The following is a 19,018-nucleotide window of genomic DNA, read 5'->3' on the forward strand; positions in this document are numbered from 1 at the left end:
AGAGCGGGCCGCAAGGGGGAGGGCCGAGGAAATCGGACACCTCCACCATCTTCCCCGGGCCTAAACCAGCCGAGATTGGGCCGAAGATATGGAGTGTGGCCAGGCGAAGACGCAGGGTAGAACCCGAAGCTCGGGGCCAGAGCCAGGGATCCGCCGCGCTGCGGCCCTATCCGGCTGGCCCTGCGTACCCCGAGTCCCGGTCTAGTCACGTTCACTGGGAGGCGGAGACCTTGATCGTTTTCTGCCTGCTGGTTCGCAACGCTTCCCCGCCCCTCGCCCCCCCATCTCTTTCACGGCAGGGTCCCCGCCTCCACTTCCGTATTTCCCTGCTGGGCCAGAGGAGCCTGGGCGTGAGGTCTACCACTGGATGTGGCGGCCGAGCCGCCGGGGCGGCCCTCGGGGCGGGGAGCGGGAGGAGCAAGTTGCTCGGGAGGCGGGGCGCGGCGGCGCTGGGCGCGTCGGGTTACACTCGCCCTGCCTGCCCGGGGGTGACATCCCGGCGCGCCTCGCCGCGAGTACCGGGGCCGAGACTCTGATTCGGGGGAGGCAGAGACTCCGCCCCGGCCGGAGGAACCCGTGCTCCTGCCCTCTCTGTCCTCGTGCGAGAGGATCAATCTCAGGTGTGTGCTTCCTGGGAGACCCCCCCCCCCACCCCACCCCCGCCCCCTGGTTATAGAGGGGAGAGGTCCCTCTCTGACCCAGTGGAGTCGGTGTTGGGGTTGGTGGCGGAATCTGGGGAAAGATTTAAAATTTTTCCCCACCGACAGAAGGTGGGCTTGTTCCTATGGGGTTTAGCTATATACATTTTGGAGGATGGTTAAGTGGTAGGACTTTTGGGTGAGGGTTGGTATCTTATTGAAAGTTTGCTGCAAACTTTTGGTTTGTGGATGCCGCTCGTCTGATAGGAAGATCTGTTGCTCCTCTCTGAAGCAAGAGAGGTAGAGATTCTAGAAGGGAACTGAGGCTACTTTGAGATCTTAGCTGCTGGAGTGTGATAGTTCTCGGAGGAAACAGGTTTACAATGATGAACTCGAAACAGCCCCCACTCCCCACGTAGTAACTTGTGAGTAAAAATTGATTTGCAGGGTGCTTTGGCGGGAAGGTATAGCCCTGTGAATGAAGTGCTGATCTTAGCTCTTGGTCTCTAGACTGACTTCCACCTTCTGAAAAGGAGCCTTCACTCCAGGAACTGTCCTCAGGAGTTCCGAAGTAATTTACAAATGCAAATCCTCACTATATCTTAGTGACAGGGGTCAACCCACATTATACAACACTATAAATACCATGGGAGGGGGTAGGGGCAGCTATAGGAATAGTAATTTGGTCGACTTTTATCCTTGTATGAATAGGTGGGGGATGGGAGAGTTCCACTGAATTCTCATTACTAAAAACAAAACTTAGAATTTTGCATATGTTCCCAAGTTTAAGAGAAGTGAAGTTTGTTTTGAAAGGTGGAGGGTAAGTGGAACCCACATTGAGGCCAGGCACTTCCTGAGAACTGCTGACCACTCCATAGAGTATGAGTGCCACAGTTCTTGCTGGCCATGAACTGGGACTGAGTGCTGGATGCCATTGCTCAAGGGGTATCATGTGCAGTGAGGGGGAATCTTATGATGAGGATGTTGAAACCCTCCTGTGTTTCTCATAGGGGGATTATGTCAAATTACAGCACTCCCTTGATATTTCCAAATCAACTCCTCAAATAATGCATCGTACTTTAGTAATAATGGATAAAGATGGAATTTGGGGTTTGAGAACCAGCACTGTTGGAGCTGCCCATTCTTATATCTCACATAGTCACTTTATTTTCAAAGGACTTTGTGAGCAGTTTAAATACTCTGCTTCCTTCTCTCTCCTGCTTTATTAAAAGATCCAGTGGTTTAGTTAAGTAATTGACGAGAGGGCCACAGTATTACCAGTGGTCAGTGTCCCTCCCCACCTTTGTTTTTGTAACTATTTAATCCCATAGATATTTAGAATATTAGACTATTATTGTACATAAGTCATATTGATAAACAATTATAATTCTCAGATTATCCTGTTTGGGTATAAGTTTTCCGCTTTCATCACTAGAATGTAAGTAAGTTCTATGAGAGGGCTTGGTCTGTCTCACACATCTTTGTATTTCTAATACCTAGAGTGATGACTAGCTTATGATAAAGTCTCGACAAATGTTTTCTCATTGAGTGACTGAACTGTGGGACAAACTCTAGCTGGATATGGTAGGGGAGAAAAACTCCAGAATTTTTGGCCTTAGGTAAGCTATTCAACTTCACTGAGCCTCAGTTGTCTCACTGACAAAATGTAGGTAATATGTGATATCACACAGGTAAAATCACTGCTGATGTTCCTGTTAGTAGACTTCAAAATACTGCTTTCTTCTTTCTTACATATTTTACTTTTTTATATTCAAAAGAGGATCACTTGGGTAAAAAATGCAGTTAGTTGGATAATTTATTCTTAAATGTTGTGAATGAATTATCTAGGCTTTTCCCACATAAATTTGGTGTGTCTGATGGAGGTGGGGGGAAGGGGAGGTTAATGGCAGCTATGGTTATGACAGAAGGGAAACAATTTCCAGGTTATTATCTAATTTCTCCTCTTTATATTTTTAATGTGATAAAATTTCAGCTCAGGTTTTCCGAAACTTTATTCTTTCTTCTTGTCAATAGCCAGACTCACTAGGTTGTCCTAAGTGCATAAATAGCATTTTAGTAAGAGCATTAGAAATTGAATATCTGTAAAGCTTGACTTCTTAAATGAAATTTTCTGTAGCTTTGTGTAGCATTACAAGTCCTAGGTAAAGAAAAAGTATGGTCATCCTAATTTTGAGAAGGTGAGAATTCATTCAACAAGGAAAAACATACAAATACCAAACAGTTAGAGACCAACATAAGATCTTGCCTAGTCCATACCCCATGGCAGAATGTTGGCTGGAACTGTTGTGGTTATGGAGGGAGAGGTTAACATGGGCTCAAGTAGTTGGAGACCGTTTTGTGGTGAAGAGAATGTCACTTCAGCAACAAAGAGACTTAGAATTTCTTGAAGACTACAGCAGATCATCTTTGTTTTAAGAATGTTTGCTATTTTGTACTTCAGTGTATTAAAAAACCAGCACAATCATATGCTTTCAAAAATAAACTATCTATGGAAAAGCATATGGAAACCTACATTCTGTATGTGAACTAAATAATACTTTTCACTGTGTTTCTCAAGTTTTAAAGCCCAGGATTCAAGTTAAAAATTAGAAGTCTTTATTCTTGCCACTTCTAACATGCTTGCTTTAAAAAAAAAAAAGCGTCAAATGGCCTTTCTGTTACTCTACTCTGTTGTGTACAATAGTATATCATTTTCATCTGAAGTTTTTGGGGAAATTATTAGTCATTAAGTTTGGGACCCCCACACTGGCTGATTTTAGACTGTTATTTTGGAAGATAAGGAGGGATGGAATGGAACTAAGATGGTGTAATGAAAGTGTTTTAGATACTCTTCAAAATACTCAGGAGTTCTATCAGGGCTCATCACCTGGAGTTAAGAAGGAAACTTGGAAGTTGTTTTATAGAGAAAGCAGAATGTAATAAGGGCATGTTGTGTATTTCCTTGTTTTATAGTTGTTGACATGATGGGAGAAAGAAATGTAGGAGGAAGAGATGATCAGATTCACCTCCCAAGTGAGAGAGACAAAGGCCAGCATGGCTACAAGCCAGGAAACCTCAGACCTCTTCCTGTATTACCTGACCAGAGATTGATCTCAGGAGCATTTTAGGAAAAGGAAGAACGAGGAGCAGATGGTTTGAATACCTAAAGACGATTGTGATCCGAGTTTGTCCAGAACTCTAATTTTGTGTCCTGACATGAATGTGTTTCTTTTTTCATATTTTCCAAGATTTTCCTCTTTTGCTGGCAGTTCTTACTAGTTCTTTGGGTTAAATATTTCTTCCTGCATCATATCTGTATTCTTGTTTTCCATATTTCAGTTGAAAATTTTATATTGATTCTTTCAAAATAAGATTTCTGATTCATGCAGCAGACAAAACATGGTTTCTGATTTTAATTAGATCAAGCTCTGGTTCTATTAGTTTGCTAAAATTACTGGGAAAAATTAATTAAATTGTTGCTCTCCTAAGTAAAAATTTATTATGACAAAATGTGTTAACAAAATTAATTACTTGGGGCTTTTACTTTTTTCTGACAAAATGAAGTGATTACTAATGTACTTTATTCTGTAACAGTCAGACTATTAATGGATGAGCAACAACTGTTTCATTTAGATGTTTCTAGCCTCATATTCTTTAAATAGTGATATGTCTTCTGTGGAATTCCATATTTGATAATCCACCTATATGCTTCAAACCCCACGAATTATAACAGATAAACTGTTTCTGAAAATGAGATTTCTGGAAGCTACTACTGTCAAATGACATGGCCTATAACTGTGGGTGATACATGCTTAGAAAGCAGTATCACTTTGCCTTATATGCACCAGTGATGGCTAAGTCTGGTTGGTTATTCACAGTAGGAACAGAAGTTGATGTTCAAGGTAAACATTTTAGGAAAATTTTCATTAGGATTTTATGAGTTTCAATAAAACGCAATAAACTTCTAAATGTATTTGGAAAGTGATAAAACCAGTGCGGCTCAGAGTGTTAGGTTCTCAAAAGTTGTTTTCCTTTTGTTTCTACTGAAGAAAGAAAGGAAGTCTTGTGTTTCTCTGGAAATAACCAAACTGCTTTGATCATATCACTGCTTGCTCCACCCTTCCGGGGATCACTTTGCTCTATCGCATTCAATTCTAAATATTCGTCTTTGAATTCGTGGGCCTTTCCAGTCTTGCCCCATCATTAAAGCTCTTCCCCTTTCTTCTCTGTGAAACAACGCAGAATTCCCTAGATGTGTTTTAATCCTAGTGCTGCCCCTAATGCTATTGCTCTTCCTTCCACGTCACCTGTTTGAAATCCTAGCAGTTCTTGAATGTTCTGACCAAAGGCGACCAGTTTGTGACGCTTTCCCTCCCTGCCCCAGTCAGAAGTGCTTTGCACATGTCCTAAATCCTTCAACTACTCTTTTAATGCCACCCTTAAATGTCTCTTTTACTCCTGTGTATGGTGATTATTTGAAAACATGCATCACTTCCTTTCATGCAGAAGGTCTTGCAGAGCAAGGGCTGGATCCTACACAATTTTATGGCCCTCACGTGCCCAAGCCAAGTCCCTGCGTGTATTGGGAAAGGGGACACCTTTACTGGGGGACACCTAGTAAATAGTTGTTGAATTAGTGATTGACTCATAATTCACTCATTCCTTAATCACCAAGAGTAAGTGATAGATATGAGTGGGATGTGATTGGACAGCAGGTGACACACAGGCAGATACATTTCAGCTAATGAGTTTAATGGAATCTTTAGCTTTTTCTCAGGCATCCTCTTTACACATTTTGGCAGATTTTGTATCTAAAGCATTTTAGTTTTAGGAGCAAGAAAGGGAAATTGCTGAATTTGAACCAAAGTTATAAAAGTAATCTCCAAGAGCATCGGTGGAGGAATCTGCAAATGGGAAGGTCATACACTAACCACTGAAGAGTCCACCTTTGTCAGAGCCCTTAGGGCTCCTTTCTCTTCACTAACTTCTCCCTTCTTCTCCACCTGCCCAACTAATCCAGTCTCTTTTAAGAAAGAGTCCAGCAATTTAATTTATAACAAGAAGATTAATAAAACTGTTGTTTCTAGTTGCTAAGTCATGTCTGACTTTGTGACCCCATGAACTGTAGCCTAACCAGGCTCCTCTGTCCATGGGAATTCTCCAGGGGAGCATTCTGGAGTGGGTTGCCATTCCCTTCTCCAGGGGATCTTCCCAACTCAGGGATCGAACCCTCATCTTCTATATTGGCAGGTGGGTTCTTTACCACTGAGCCACCAGGGAAGCCGACTGATAAAAATTTGCTTGTCACTATTTCCAAAGTCTCTGGATTCTAAGGGGACAAAACTTTTGAAACCATTTATGTAGGATAGGTAGAAGGAGCTTTTGGGCGGTGGTGTTTAGTTCTGCGCATCCCTGACGTCATATTATAGCCACCTACCTGTGGCTTTGGTCGTTCTCTGCACCTGTCAGTATCTTCCTCTGTAAAATAAGGTGACAGAACTATATGAATTTAAAACCATAAAAGAGAGAGGTATTTTTATTTCTCTTGTCATGTCTTCCAAGGGGAGCACACATGGGCTCTGTTCTTCGCTGGACCTGGTGTAACTGTTCCTCTTACTTCCCGAAGTTTGGAATGTCCTTTCAGCCTTTTCAGATGTAGCATTCACAGCGGGAGGATACTACATTCCCTGTATCCCCCTCCTGGCTTGTGCACATAGGATCAGTTAAAATAGATATCTTTTCACTTCTCTCTTTCATTATCTTAGTCTTTCCCCTATCCAAAAAACTGTGATATTTATCTAAAAAAATATTGATTCACAGAATTTTAACATAGGAAGGGGGTTAAAGATCTAACCCAACCCTGTCTTTTTATTACTGATAATAAATAGTAATGGTAATGTTAAGTATCATTTGGAGCAATCACCCTTTTCTAGGCCCTGTGCTAAGCACTTTGCACACATTATTTCATACATCAGCAGTGAACTCTGTTACATCAATGAGGAAACTGAGTTCCAGAGAACATCAGTGACTCACTCAAAGCCACAGCAAAGTTCTGATCGGACAGAAACTCCCTTGAAAACTGTGTAAAGAAAATAATAGACTCAAGAGATAGTCCCGCTTATATTTCTGTAATATATTTCCTGTTTTTTTGCTACCTTGGATTCCTCTTCTCAACTCACTGAACTTTGCCTTTTGTACTTCCTAATAGTTGATGCTGTGGTTCAACAGTTTCCGCCAGTGATGCTAAACTTGTTCAGACATTGAATGCATAGCACAGTATGTCTGCCTAAGATGATATTCCTTTTGACTTATCTTCTGGGAACCATGATGTTGTTGTTGTTCAGTTGCTAAGTTGTGTCTGACTCTTTGTGACCCCATGGACCACAGCACGCCAGGCTTCCCCTATCCTTCACTGTCTCCTGGAGTTTGCTCAAACTCGTGTCCATTGAATTGGTGATGCCATCCATCACATCCTCTGTTGTCCCCTTCTCCTCCTGTGCTCAGTCCTTCGCAGCATCAGGGACATTATTAAAATCCTTTTTAGTCTTAATGGCTGTGGAAATAACCTCCAACTTGATATCAGTCTGCTTTTTCTGCTTCTACACCTGGGCTTGTAAAATGCTCTTAGGAAAATGAACACAGTCGTGCAAGCTGGAGGCACCCACAAATTTATGTTCTCTAGTTTTAGCCACAGGGCAGTTCTCTTATCTTTACCTGTTTCTAGACAGCTCCTTTTATGATTTTTTCCCCATAATTTTCCCAAACTTCCCATATTTTCTGTTTTCTTTAAGCCTCTTACCCTACTGTGCATTTCCTTACCAGAAGATGATCGTTAGTGGTTAGAACAGACTAAACTGTTCTGACAGATCTGAAAATAGATAAAAGCACAGACACAGCAGACGTTTATTTCTCAATCATGTTATATTCTTGGTTGGTGGATGACTTCCTCTAATTGGTGACTCAGGCACCCTGGACCCTTTCATTCTGTGATTCTGCTGTCCCTTAGGGCTGTGTTTTCAACTGTCTTCAGCTTCTCTAAAAGAGAAGAAGCCTATTCACTCTCTAAATAGTTAGTCTTAAAATGAAGATAACAGTTCCACTCACATAGCATCAGCCAGAAATTAGATGCACAATCACTTATGAACGAACAGAGACTCGCAAGTGTAGCCTGGCTGGGAGAGGAAGAGACTGTGGGTTTTTGGTAAAAAGTTAGCTGTCTCCATTACAGTGTCCTTGCCTCCTGTTGTACTGAGAACACAGAGATATCACATCCACTCTTAAAATTTTGTCCTCCTTTCCACATCTTCCCTGTATCTGAATCCATTAATTCTATCATTAACAACCAACTTAGAGTTTTCCAGAGTTTATGCTTTCCCCAATGTTCTGGATCCCCCATTTCTTCAGGAAGCTTACTCTGTGAAATTTCTCCATGTTCACTTGCCTTTCATTTTACTTTGTATTGTTATTATTATTGTTATTTTTTCTAATTTTGGCCATGCCAAGGAGCATGCAGGATCTTAGTTCCCCAACCAGGGATTGAACCCATGCCCTCCCTCTGCACTGGCAGCGCAGTGTCTTGACCACTGGACCTCCAGGGAAGTCCCTTACCTGCATTTTAAATATTTACAAGAATGTTCAGGATTCTCCCATCACAGTAGTAAAAAGACCAAAACCCCAAGTTATTCATTTCTCTGATTTGCCCTCCTCTCTTGCTTGTGCTTATTCTCTCCTTTCTTTTAAGCTATGCTACCTGAAAGCTTTTTATGTTGTTTTTCTATCTCCTGGTCTTCCATTCACCCCACAACTGTTGAAAATTTGGCTCTACCTCAGAGGAATCTGTTCTTTTTATGATTACTGGTGTCTTCCTGATTGGCAAATACATGGGATCTTATTGCTTGAAACATTTGTGATTCTGCTGATTTCCTCCTTTGTGAAACTGAGCTTTCACTAGGCTACCATGACACTTGGTTCTCTGTTTGGACTAGTCCTTCTGGGTCTCTTTGCAGGTCCTTCTGCTTGATATGTTGTAGTTCCCAGGGTCTGTTCTTAGTTCACTGTCTTCTTGGTGTAGATTTTCTCTGTACTATTGAGTACATCTGTGTATTTGCTTTCGATAATTTCAAGTCAGTGTCCCCAACCAGACCTCTTCCCTGGGTTCAGACTCAATAGATATTTCACTTGGATGTCCCACAGTCCAGACAAGATTGATAATTCCTCTTCACCACTCCTCTCTCATGCTATTTATCCTCTCATTGATGAGCACCACTATCCTTTCTCCCATCTATATCACTAACTCATTCATTATCAGTCACCTACTATGTGCCAGACATTTTTCTACAAATTAAAAAGTATACTGGTACACAAAACAGATACAGTGTCTTCTGTGGTAGAGTTTGCATCTCTAGAGCTCTTGTAGCTGGACTAATAATAAAATTGACATAAGATATTAACAGGAGATAAATTTTAATTTGTGCATACAGAGGTCTCATTGAAATGTGACCTAAGAAATAGCCAAAGCAGGCAGCTTTTGTACTTTTTAGACAAAGAAACAATAAATTTGTGAGAAATCAACAGGGCAAAGAAATTTAGGTTTTGATGCTCAATTAGTAAGGAACCTAAACAGTTTGTGCCTGAGGTAGTACTAAAGAAGTAACAAGGGTTATTCACATAGGAATCTCTGCCAGAATTCCTATCTTTGTCCAAAAGGGTGTCCTACCTCTAGATGTAAGGAGTGTATCTTTCCTGAAAGCAAGAAAAAAATCCCTCATGAGATTTATTTATTTATTATTTAGAGAGACAAAAGGGAGAGTTAGACTGTCCCTCTTGCATTCACCATTTCTTAAGTAACTTGAATCCAAAATAATCAATATGCCATTTTATATGTTCTGGGGATGGCCTGTCCTGAGCCCCAACAGCATTCTAGGTGGTAGAGGAAAGAAATAGTAGTGATTAAATAAAGATGAGACATATGAGCTGATGGAAGCTATATGATTATTTTGAATGTGGATGGTTTGGGAAGGCCTCTGAGGAGCTGACATTTGAGCCCGGCCCTGAGTGAGCAGAAGCCGACTTGTATAGAGATGAGCTAAGCATTCCAGGCAGAGGAGACAGCCGGTGCCCAAACCCTAATTGTATTCTTGATGAATCTGATGGGCACGAGAAGGTAAATATAACCAGAACTTAGTGAGAGGGAGAGGTATTAGTTTATTATTAGTTACATATACTAATACATATTAGTACATGTATTAGTTTCCAGTGGCTGTTAAACATATTAACACAAACTTGGTGACTTAAAACAAGAGAAATGTATGCTCTCTTAGTTCAGGAGGCCAGAAGTGCAGTTACTCTGCCCCCTTCTGAGGCACTAAGGGAGAAGCTGTTCCTTGCTTCTTTCAGCTGCTCGTGGCTCCCAGCATTCATGAGCTTCAGGGGGCATTACTCCAGTCTTCACCTCTGTGGTCATACTGCCTTTCTTCTCTTCTGTGTGCATCAGATCTCCCTCAGCTTCCCTCTTGTGAGGGTATATGGGATTGCATTTAGGGCCCACTCTGATAATTCAGGATAATCTCCCCACTTAAGAGCCTTTATTTAATCGCATTTGCATAGTCTTGTTGTTGTTGTTGTTGTTGTGTAAGATAACTCATCGGTGCCGGGGTTCAGGATGTGGCATCTTTTGCGTGCCAATAGGGCCTTCCCTGGTGGCTCCCCCTGCCAATGCAGGAGAAGCAGGTTCAATTCCTGCGTTAGGAAGATCCCATGGAGAGGATGGCACCCCACTCCAGTATTCTTGCCTGGGAAATCCCAGGGACGGGGAAGCCTGGTGGGCTATGGTCCATGGAGTCACAAGAGAGTTGGACATGACTTAGCAACGAAACAACAAATTCAACCTACCATAGTGTCCAAGAGAAGCTTTAAAAAGTAGGCAAGGGCCAGATCTTATACAGCTGTACAAGCCGAAATAAAATATTTAGATTTCGTTCTAAGGGTGTACAAGCCATTGAAGGATTATGTGCTGGTAAATGAAATATTATGGTTTGGCTATAAAACAGTGTCTCTCAACTTTTTTTTTCCATTATATCATTCCAAGAAGCAAAATTAAGTTGAAGTTAATTAATTAAAAATTTAAATTAATTTTTCTCTGCTGCTGCTGCAAAGTTGCTTCAGTAGTGTCCAAGTCTGTGCGACCCCATAGACGGCAGCCCACCAGGCTCCTCTGTCCGCGGAATTCTCTAGGCAAGAGTACTGAAGTGGGTTGCCAGTTCCTTCTCCAGCAAGAGTATATTCCTTAAATATTAAAAAATGAGATTTTGTTGGTCAAAAGTGAGCTTTGGAGGACCACACTCATGTAAGACTTCTTTGCCTCCCCCTGTCCCCCAAGAACCAACTTTGTCTCTTGTAGGTGTTGCTGTTCCCACTGAGCATGGGGGCTATCAAAGACTGACCTGGGTGCACACAGTGGATTGGATTGTGGTAGGGGGGAGAGGGGAGATTAGAAGCGGAACTCTAATTAAGAGACTATTTTAGTAGCCTAACTAAGGGATTACAGTTGTATAGACAAGCATGTGTTAAAGATGGAAAGAAGGGCATGGATTTAGGATTTGTCTTTGCAGTTGAGTTAGTTGACTGAACTTTCTGACAGATTAATTATCTGGAGAGAGGAAACAGGAATCAAGACAAAGGCTTACATTTTTAAACTGAGCTACTGGACCATAAAACCAAGAAGAGGAGATTTGGGAGAGAAGCAATTTGTTGAAGGAAGTGGTAAGATGTTCTGTTTTGGCTGTATTAAATTTGAGATGTTTCTTAGACATTCCTCTGGAGATGTCAGTTAGACAATCAGATAAATGGAATCTGGAGATTCTAGGAGGGGTTTTGGCTGAAGATGAGGAGCTAAAAGTTATTTACATATAGGCTGTATTTGATGCTGGATGGAATTACCTGCGAAGAGTGTGCAGGTAGAGAGGACCCCAAGAGGGCCATTGGAATACAGTATTATGTGAAAGAGAAGGAGTTGCCAGTGGATATGAGGAAAACCAGGAAAGTGTGGTATCCTTAAACTTAAAGACATTCCTGGTGGTGCAGAGGTTAAAATCCGCCTCCCAGTGCAGGGGACCTGGGTTCCATCCCTGGTCGGGGAACCAAGATCCCACATGCGGTGGGGTGACTAAGCCCATGTCCCGCAGCTACTGAGTCTGGTGCCACAGGGAAGTCTCAAAGCAAAAAAAAAAGTTCAAAGTGTTTTTAAAAGGAGTGGTTAAAATGTTTTTTCAAAGTTTATAGGATTGAGTTGTGAAAGTAGAGACAGCGCATAGAGACAACTCTTTCAAGTAATTGTGTCATGAAGAAAAGCAGAGCAACGGAAAAATTCCCGGAAGGAGTTACTGACTAAGGCAGGGCTTCTTAGAACCAGAGAGTAATAGGATGAGTTTAAGTAGAGAGGAAATGATATTAATAGAATGATTAACTAGAGAGGAAAAACTAGTGAAGGCAGGTGAGAGTGATGGATACCTGCTGGAGTATAATTCTTGAAGAGACAGGAAGGGAGATTTAGGGACAAATAAAGAGGATGGTTTTCACTAGGGTGAGGGACATTTCATTCAGGAAAGGATGAATGAAGAAAGGAAGGAAGCTCTGCAGAGAGAATGCGTAGAGAGGCTGAGAGGTCTTAGTTTGGGTGGTGGGAAGATGAAGTTCTTACCTCATGGGTTCTACTTTCCCAGTGATGTGTGATGAGGTTGTGGTGGGAAAAGAGCTGATGTGAAATGGCTATTTTGAAACATCCTGGGAAATGAAATGATAGGATTGCTGGTCAATATGTATTGTCCATTAGAGACCTGTAGCCACAAATTTAACTGAGCTATTTGTAGATGCAGTTTTTTTCTCCAGGCAGTTTCTTTAGCTGTTTAGGTAGAGGTGTGGAGCAGGCAGATAGTTGGACTTCATCAACTTGAGGATTTGCCTGGTAAGTTAGAAGCAGAAAGAGAGGAGCAAGGGAGTTAAGAGTACTTGTAAGGGAAAGTTTACAATGATGGACCTTGACCATAAGCTGGACAGAAAAGGAAGAGAGTATGTATCTTGGTAGTGGAAATTGCCAATGGATTGGAAAACCAGGTAATGCCAAGAAGATGTTGGAATGGAAATACCAGAGTAGATAAGCTGGAAAAAGAGGAGGTGTTCACATATGTAAGATGCTTGAAGCTGAAGTCTCAGAGCTGGTGCAAGTAATAATGATGCTAAAATGAAAGGTTATGGCAATGAGAGCAGGTGGCTGAGGCAAGGTAAAAGAGAACACTATCAGAGGTGGAGGGCTTTAGGAACTGGGACCTCCTTGTATATACAGGAGACAGAGGACATGAAGACAGTTAGGAGCTTGGGAGGGGAAGCAGCCAGGTGCTTACGTAATCAGTGAATGAAAAGAAACAGCAGTAGGTGGATAGATGGCAGCAAGAAGGGATGAAGGGAGGTAAGTCTAATGACATGAACTTCCAAACAGGGAAGAGAGGATCGAGAGAGGATAGAGGAGAAATCGGAAGATAAATGGGGAGACCCTGGATCTTCTGGCTGTGAGATTTGCAGAATGGAAGCAGGAGTCTGACTTAGAGTATTTCCAACGGAAATGGAGTGGGTACTGCAGGTACAGATTTTTAGCCTGGGCAGGGGCCCTGGGAGCCTTCTGTGAGCCTGGACAGTAACCCTTCAGTCACTTAATCAATGGAGGTTCCCAGGAAAGGGGCTAGTTATCACCTGGCTCAGGGATGTTTCGGTATTTTAGCAGTAGTACAGCCATCCCTGTTTATACTGGCTGAACAGTAGACTTAAATATGTGAGTATAAACAACCTCCCCTTGAGGGATGCTGTGAAAGCAGCGTTAGTAGGCTTCAGCCTTCAAAATTCAGATTAAATCTTGCTTTCTCCATGTTTTCAGGATATTACCGGGTGAAAGGAACATCTGGAGAAGAAAAGGGTAGTTTTGAGTTCTAGAGGGCTTAACTGGGAAGGAGGGAGGGCTGAGGAGGTGAGAGATGGGGCAGATTTGGCTTCTGGTGATGACTGAGGTAAAGGGGATTAAAAAACATGCTGGGATCAGTGCCAGTGGTGTCCTAGAAGAAGCTTGGTGCAGACCTCTGGCACCTCCTGTTGAAGTGGTGGCCAACGGTGAACAAAAGCCTCCTTGGAGTATCTGTAGCCCTAGGGCATCTCCTGTTGGCTTGGTGGCCAGTTGGAGTATAAAACCTTCCTAGGGGACTGCTTTTAAGTGGCCAGAAGCATCAGGTGCTCTGAGGGCCTGTTCTCAGCCAAAATGATGGTGCAATCCCTGGGGAAGATGCTTTCTCCTATTTGGCAGAAGCTAAGGAGTGCTGCTTCTGGGGACCACTGTCAGAGTCCAGTGTATTTAGACTCTGCTCTCTGCTCTGTTGTCACTGGCTTAGTACAGACCTGTAGAAGTCTGTGTCAGGGTGTTTACAACCAGTCTTGATTTCCCTTCTCCCAGATGCATGTCCTTTTAGTTTATCTTCCATCACTGCTTCTGGGAATGGGGGGATGGGCTTTTAAATTTAAATATGATTCTATCATGCCGATTAGGAATACTGTGAGGATTAACATAATGTGTGTCAACTAATTAGCACAGTCCTTGTAACACAGTATGCAGCCAGGAATATGCCTAAAAGCCTTCACTGGTGATGTATTGTTTACTGGACAAAGACCAGAGTCCTCTGAAATTGTAGGTAACATCTCCTTGCCTGCCTGTTCAGTCTCCTCACTGCCTCACTTATGACCACTGTATACCATCCTGTTCTCTAGGCATACGTTTCACACCTCCTTGTTCTGGAAAATGCAGTACTCATTCATACAGTCATGACTTCCCTCACATTCCCTTGGATCTGTTGAACCTTCAACATTCGAGTTAATTATTGCTTTCTCTACAAATCTGCCCTGATGATGTTTCCTACCTCCTCTTAACCCCATATGTAGTTACTCCCTTAGCCCCTACTCCAAATTTTACTTGTATCACTCATGTTTGTTTTAGAATCCTCTTCTCGAAGTAATAAGTTCCTTAAAAACAGAAACTGAAGTATTCATCTTTGTTTACTCATAGTCTAGCGCCGTAGGTGCTGGATGAATCTGTTGAATAAATGAAAATCAGGTACATGTTTAAGTTTTCATATTGCCTTTCTGTTATGAAATATAAATTATATTTTGTACACATCCTTTTTCTTTAATAGTGGAGGCAAAGTTTTTGATGAGGTGGAGGATGAATGCAGAAGAAAATGGGTAACCAGGTGGGTAGTTAGTATGGGAGGCAGACTTAGACCTGTGTTCTTTTTCTTTTACCAACTGACTCTTGTTTATTTTGTTCACCATTGTCATTGTTTTATGTTGAGTTGTAATTGGTAACTTTTCCAGTTATTCGCCCAAGGGAATACAAACATCAAACAAATGTGGGTTTCTGGTATTGGTTAGGTATGCTTAAGTGGGCAGCTTGCAGGTCCTGCTTCCCGGTGCAGGATTGGTATGTGGAACCTTTTAGAACCTTGGTGTTAACACACTCATTTCCTTTTAGGTCTCTTCAGACCTTGGTTTCCTTGATCCTACGTGGATGAACTGATTAATTATACCTAATAAGGAATGACATCAGCAATCAGAGTCTAGTCAGAAAAGGGTGGGGAGAGCAAATGTGAGATGAGGCGGCAGGAGTGAGTCACCCCTGGCTGTCGGTGGATTGGGAGTGGTGGTAAGAGGGCGAGGATGGGTTGAGGGCTGGTGGAGGTATCTGTGGGGAGCAGAGGGGATTGTGTGGACATGGGTAAAGGTGGTTTGGGGGACACAGTAGACTATTGGCTAGTGGTTGGCATGCATTCCTCACCCTATCTGAACTAAAAATAAATACCAGGAAATATTGTGAAGAGAGGACAAAAAACAAAAACAAAAAAACAACCAAACCAATACTCTTACGGCTCAAAGTCATCACAGTGACTTGGGTTAACTCAGGACACAAACCTTACATCAAGCCTCTCATGGGGATTGTTTTCAATCTGCTGACTAATTGAGGTACTAGAGATAGGCTAGGAACAATTGATCCTGTGTGATCAGAGTCTGACCTAAAGCAAAAAGTCTGCTGTCTCCCTGTGACCTCTGGGACAAGTAACCTGTGGCCTAGAGTGAGGTCTGTTTTAGAGGAGGGGCTTTACTGGATTTTTATTTTTGATAGAACACTCCACAAATCACAGTATCCATTCTGTGGGAGCCCGTTGTAGTTATATATGAGCAATGGGAGCTGTTGACGCAGATATATTTTTATGTCTTATTTGTGTGCCTGCTCAGTCACTCAGTTGTATCCGGCTCTCTGCAACCCTGTGGACTGTAGCCCGCCAGGCTCCTTTGTCTGTGGGATTTCCCAAGCAAGAATACTGGAGTGGCTTGCCATTTCCTTCTCTGGGGTACACCTTATTTACATGATCTATAAGTTGTGAACTAGATGAGATTTTATGTATGAGAGGATGGAAACTCACAGTCACACCACTAGTAAGTGGCTGAGTTGGAGTTCAGTCCAGGGGTGTCTCTGATGACCTCTACACCGACTGCCTCCCACAGGGAATGGTCTGTTGACTGGTCCGTGTTGGTGTCTGAATTTGCCAAGGACAGCACCCTGTGATGAGAACATTCCCAGCCGTGCCTAGAGAAGTGGCTGTGTTCCTGTGTATAAGCACTGACTTGTCACAGGGCAGGCACAGGGAGAGAGTGCTGGCCTTCGTCTCGGATGGTCTGTCCTTTCTCCCTGTGCCTGTGGGCTTCCTTCAGGGCTGGCACAGCAGAGGGGCCCCCTGAGTGCATTGCTGGCTGCAGCGTTTTTATGTTTATGGAGTTGAAGCCTGGGGGACGCTAAATTCCAGTAAGTTCGATCAGCTTTGCAGTCATTAGTTTGATTAGTTGTTGGGATTTCGGATGTTGTGTTAAACTTTAAATCCCCGAGACAATATAATGTGAAATTAACCACATATGCATAGCTAGTTCAGGGGTAGTTTAGTTCAGGCTTAAATAGTTAATTGTGTCCGATGCTTGAGGCACATTCATCCTAGGTAGGGTAGAGACTGTACTTCAGAATGAAGTAGACAATTCTGTGATATTTTCTAGTTCTTATTCCAAGATTTGTAATAAATTCTACAGGCACACTATTCTTTTCCTGTCTTTGTGTGGGTTTTTTTACTCTGTCTAGTTCATTAGAGGTGAGAAAAGTTGTGTAACAGGAAAATCACTCAAGTAGTGGTCAGATGGTAGGGGATTTAGTCAAATGTCAGCTATCTATCTGCACTGTGCTCTTCAGAGTCCTTTTTTTTTTTCTCTACTTTTCTCTCACTTGCATATTCACACACTAGATTGGTTCTTTTTTCTTGTTACAAGAATAACACATGCTCATTTTAAAAATTTAAAAAATAATACACATAAAGAAGATAATAAAAATGACAGCCCTTCCATTCAAAGATGAGATTTTAAACATTTTCGGGTGTTTCTTTCTAGCCTTCGCACTCATGTGCACGTGTGTGTGTGTGTATACACATATGCTTTAAAGCAGAAACACACAGATACCATTTTATTTACTTTTGTTCTCTTCATGATTAATTTTCTACTGCCTGGTACCTCATCTCTATGTAGAGTATAATTAACCCAAAAAGAATGAATTCCTAAGCAGTCAAGAAATTTTAGAATGTGTAACTTATTTAAGACTGTCCACTAATTTCTAGACCTTTATAATTACTACCAGCATAAAAATGTTGCTTTTCAAGTCTGAATGGGTTAAGAGGATTGCAGTCATGTGGACCCAGTGAGTGACCTATGCCTGTGGTCCAGTTTAGATGGGAAGAATGTCAGGAGGCTCTGGGGAGCAGAAGGCCAGGGTTATGGGATCTAGCAATACCTCGAAAAAGGAACGGTCCAGATGATCTCCATCTCTTTTGTGAGGACTTTGAAAGGACAGGTGGCTTTGTTGAGGCTGAGATTGTCACGGGGTAGGGGTCTGGCTCTGGTTGCTGACTGCCTGTCCTGTGATGCTGCAGAGCCTTAGGAGACAGCTTGAGAAGCAAACCATGCTTCTGGCCGCCGCCAAACTAATGACTAAGGAGATGGGCGCAAGTGGGGTGGCTGAGGTCATGCCTGGAGGTCGCTGTGTTGATGTCGGAGGCTGGAGTTTTAGGAGACCTGTTAGAAATGCCATTTTGGAAGTCAGTTTTGTAAGTCCTAATGGCCTTCGTGGTAAGATCACAGGCTCAAACTATGGGCTAAATTTTTTGGATTAACTTGGGGTTTCACTTCACATTATCTCAAAACTTACGGTTGAGAAGAGGCTGTTTAGTATAAATTGCTAATGTGCTCTGCTGATTTCCGTCAGTTGTGTGCTCTGACTGACAACAGTGCGAGCCTAGCCCACTGGGGTCTGGTGAATTACATGTGCTCAGCCAGAGTGTTTCTTGAGCTGGAATTGAAATGCATGGCCCTTTAGTTTCCAGTGTGATGCCGACACTCAGGCAATTGACTTCTGCTCTTCAGTTCCAGCAGGGGGAAAATTATGAAATAAAATGGGGAGAGGCCAGGCATCTTCAAGATTCATACCCATAAATATAAATAACCATACTTAATCATATGCAGTCTCTCTTGTCTATTACGTCTATACTCAGTGTGTCAGTTAAGTTTCACACAGCTCCTTAACGCCCTGCTGTGCGGTTGGTGGGGAACATTCTGAGTTCCTCGGCGTGTTGAGATGTGACCTGGGCTTCTTTTCCAATATGAGTTCAAAATCAGTTCAAGATATAATGAGTTGTGAGGGGGAAAGTCACCTGCAACATACCCTAGCCCTAGGGAGAAGAGAAATATAAAAAAGACTTCTGCTGTTGACATTTGAGAGCTCTCTCAGTTGACACTCTCTGTTCTTTGTTACCACCTTGTTAGACTGAATGGGCTAGAACCGCCTTTCAAGTGTGTTGAGTTCAACAGATATTTATATTCAGGATTATCACTGAAGTGTTTGTTTTCCTATTTTTATTGTGGTTTAGAGTTTTTACTATTTTCTTATGTGATTTATTAATTCTCCCCCCATCTCTCCACATTACATCCTTTTTTTTGTACTCTAACCTGCTTATTAATGGTGTCCTGAAGAAAAAGCAACTGCTGTTACTCTTATTTCCTTGGGAAGCATCCTCTGTGCTGTAGCTAGGATCCATCTTCTTTCCTTCCTCCGTCTGTATAAATTCCATCATATCATTGCATTGATTAGGACCTTCCATTGATTTTTGTGTCTCTGTCATGTCAGAAGAAACACCTTGCTGGAAGGAAGTCATATGTGATTTGGCACCTGTCTGGCTCCCTGACCTGATCTGGAACCCAGT

The 19,018-nt window shown here is 42.4% G+C and overlaps 1 protein-coding gene across 2 annotated transcripts in view; it reads left to right on the forward strand.

Annotated features, from left to right (window-relative positions):
• Window positions 454-19,018, forward strand: part of GPD2 (glycerol-3-phosphate dehydrogenase 2) — a 147,475-nt gene continuing 128,910 nt past the window's right edge. For both annotated transcript variants that reach the window (XM_018063241.1, XM_018063247.1), the window contains exon 1: window positions 454-620. The gene's annotated coding sequence lies outside the window, so the exon portion shown is untranslated. The remainder of the gene's footprint in view (window positions 621-19,018) is intronic.

The sequence above is a fragment of the Capra hircus genome, chromosome 2, assembly GCF_001704415.2.
Source record: "Capra hircus breed San Clemente chromosome 2, ASM170441v1, whole genome shotgun sequence".
NCBI lineage: Eukaryota > Metazoa > Chordata > Mammalia > Artiodactyla > Bovidae > Capra > Capra hircus.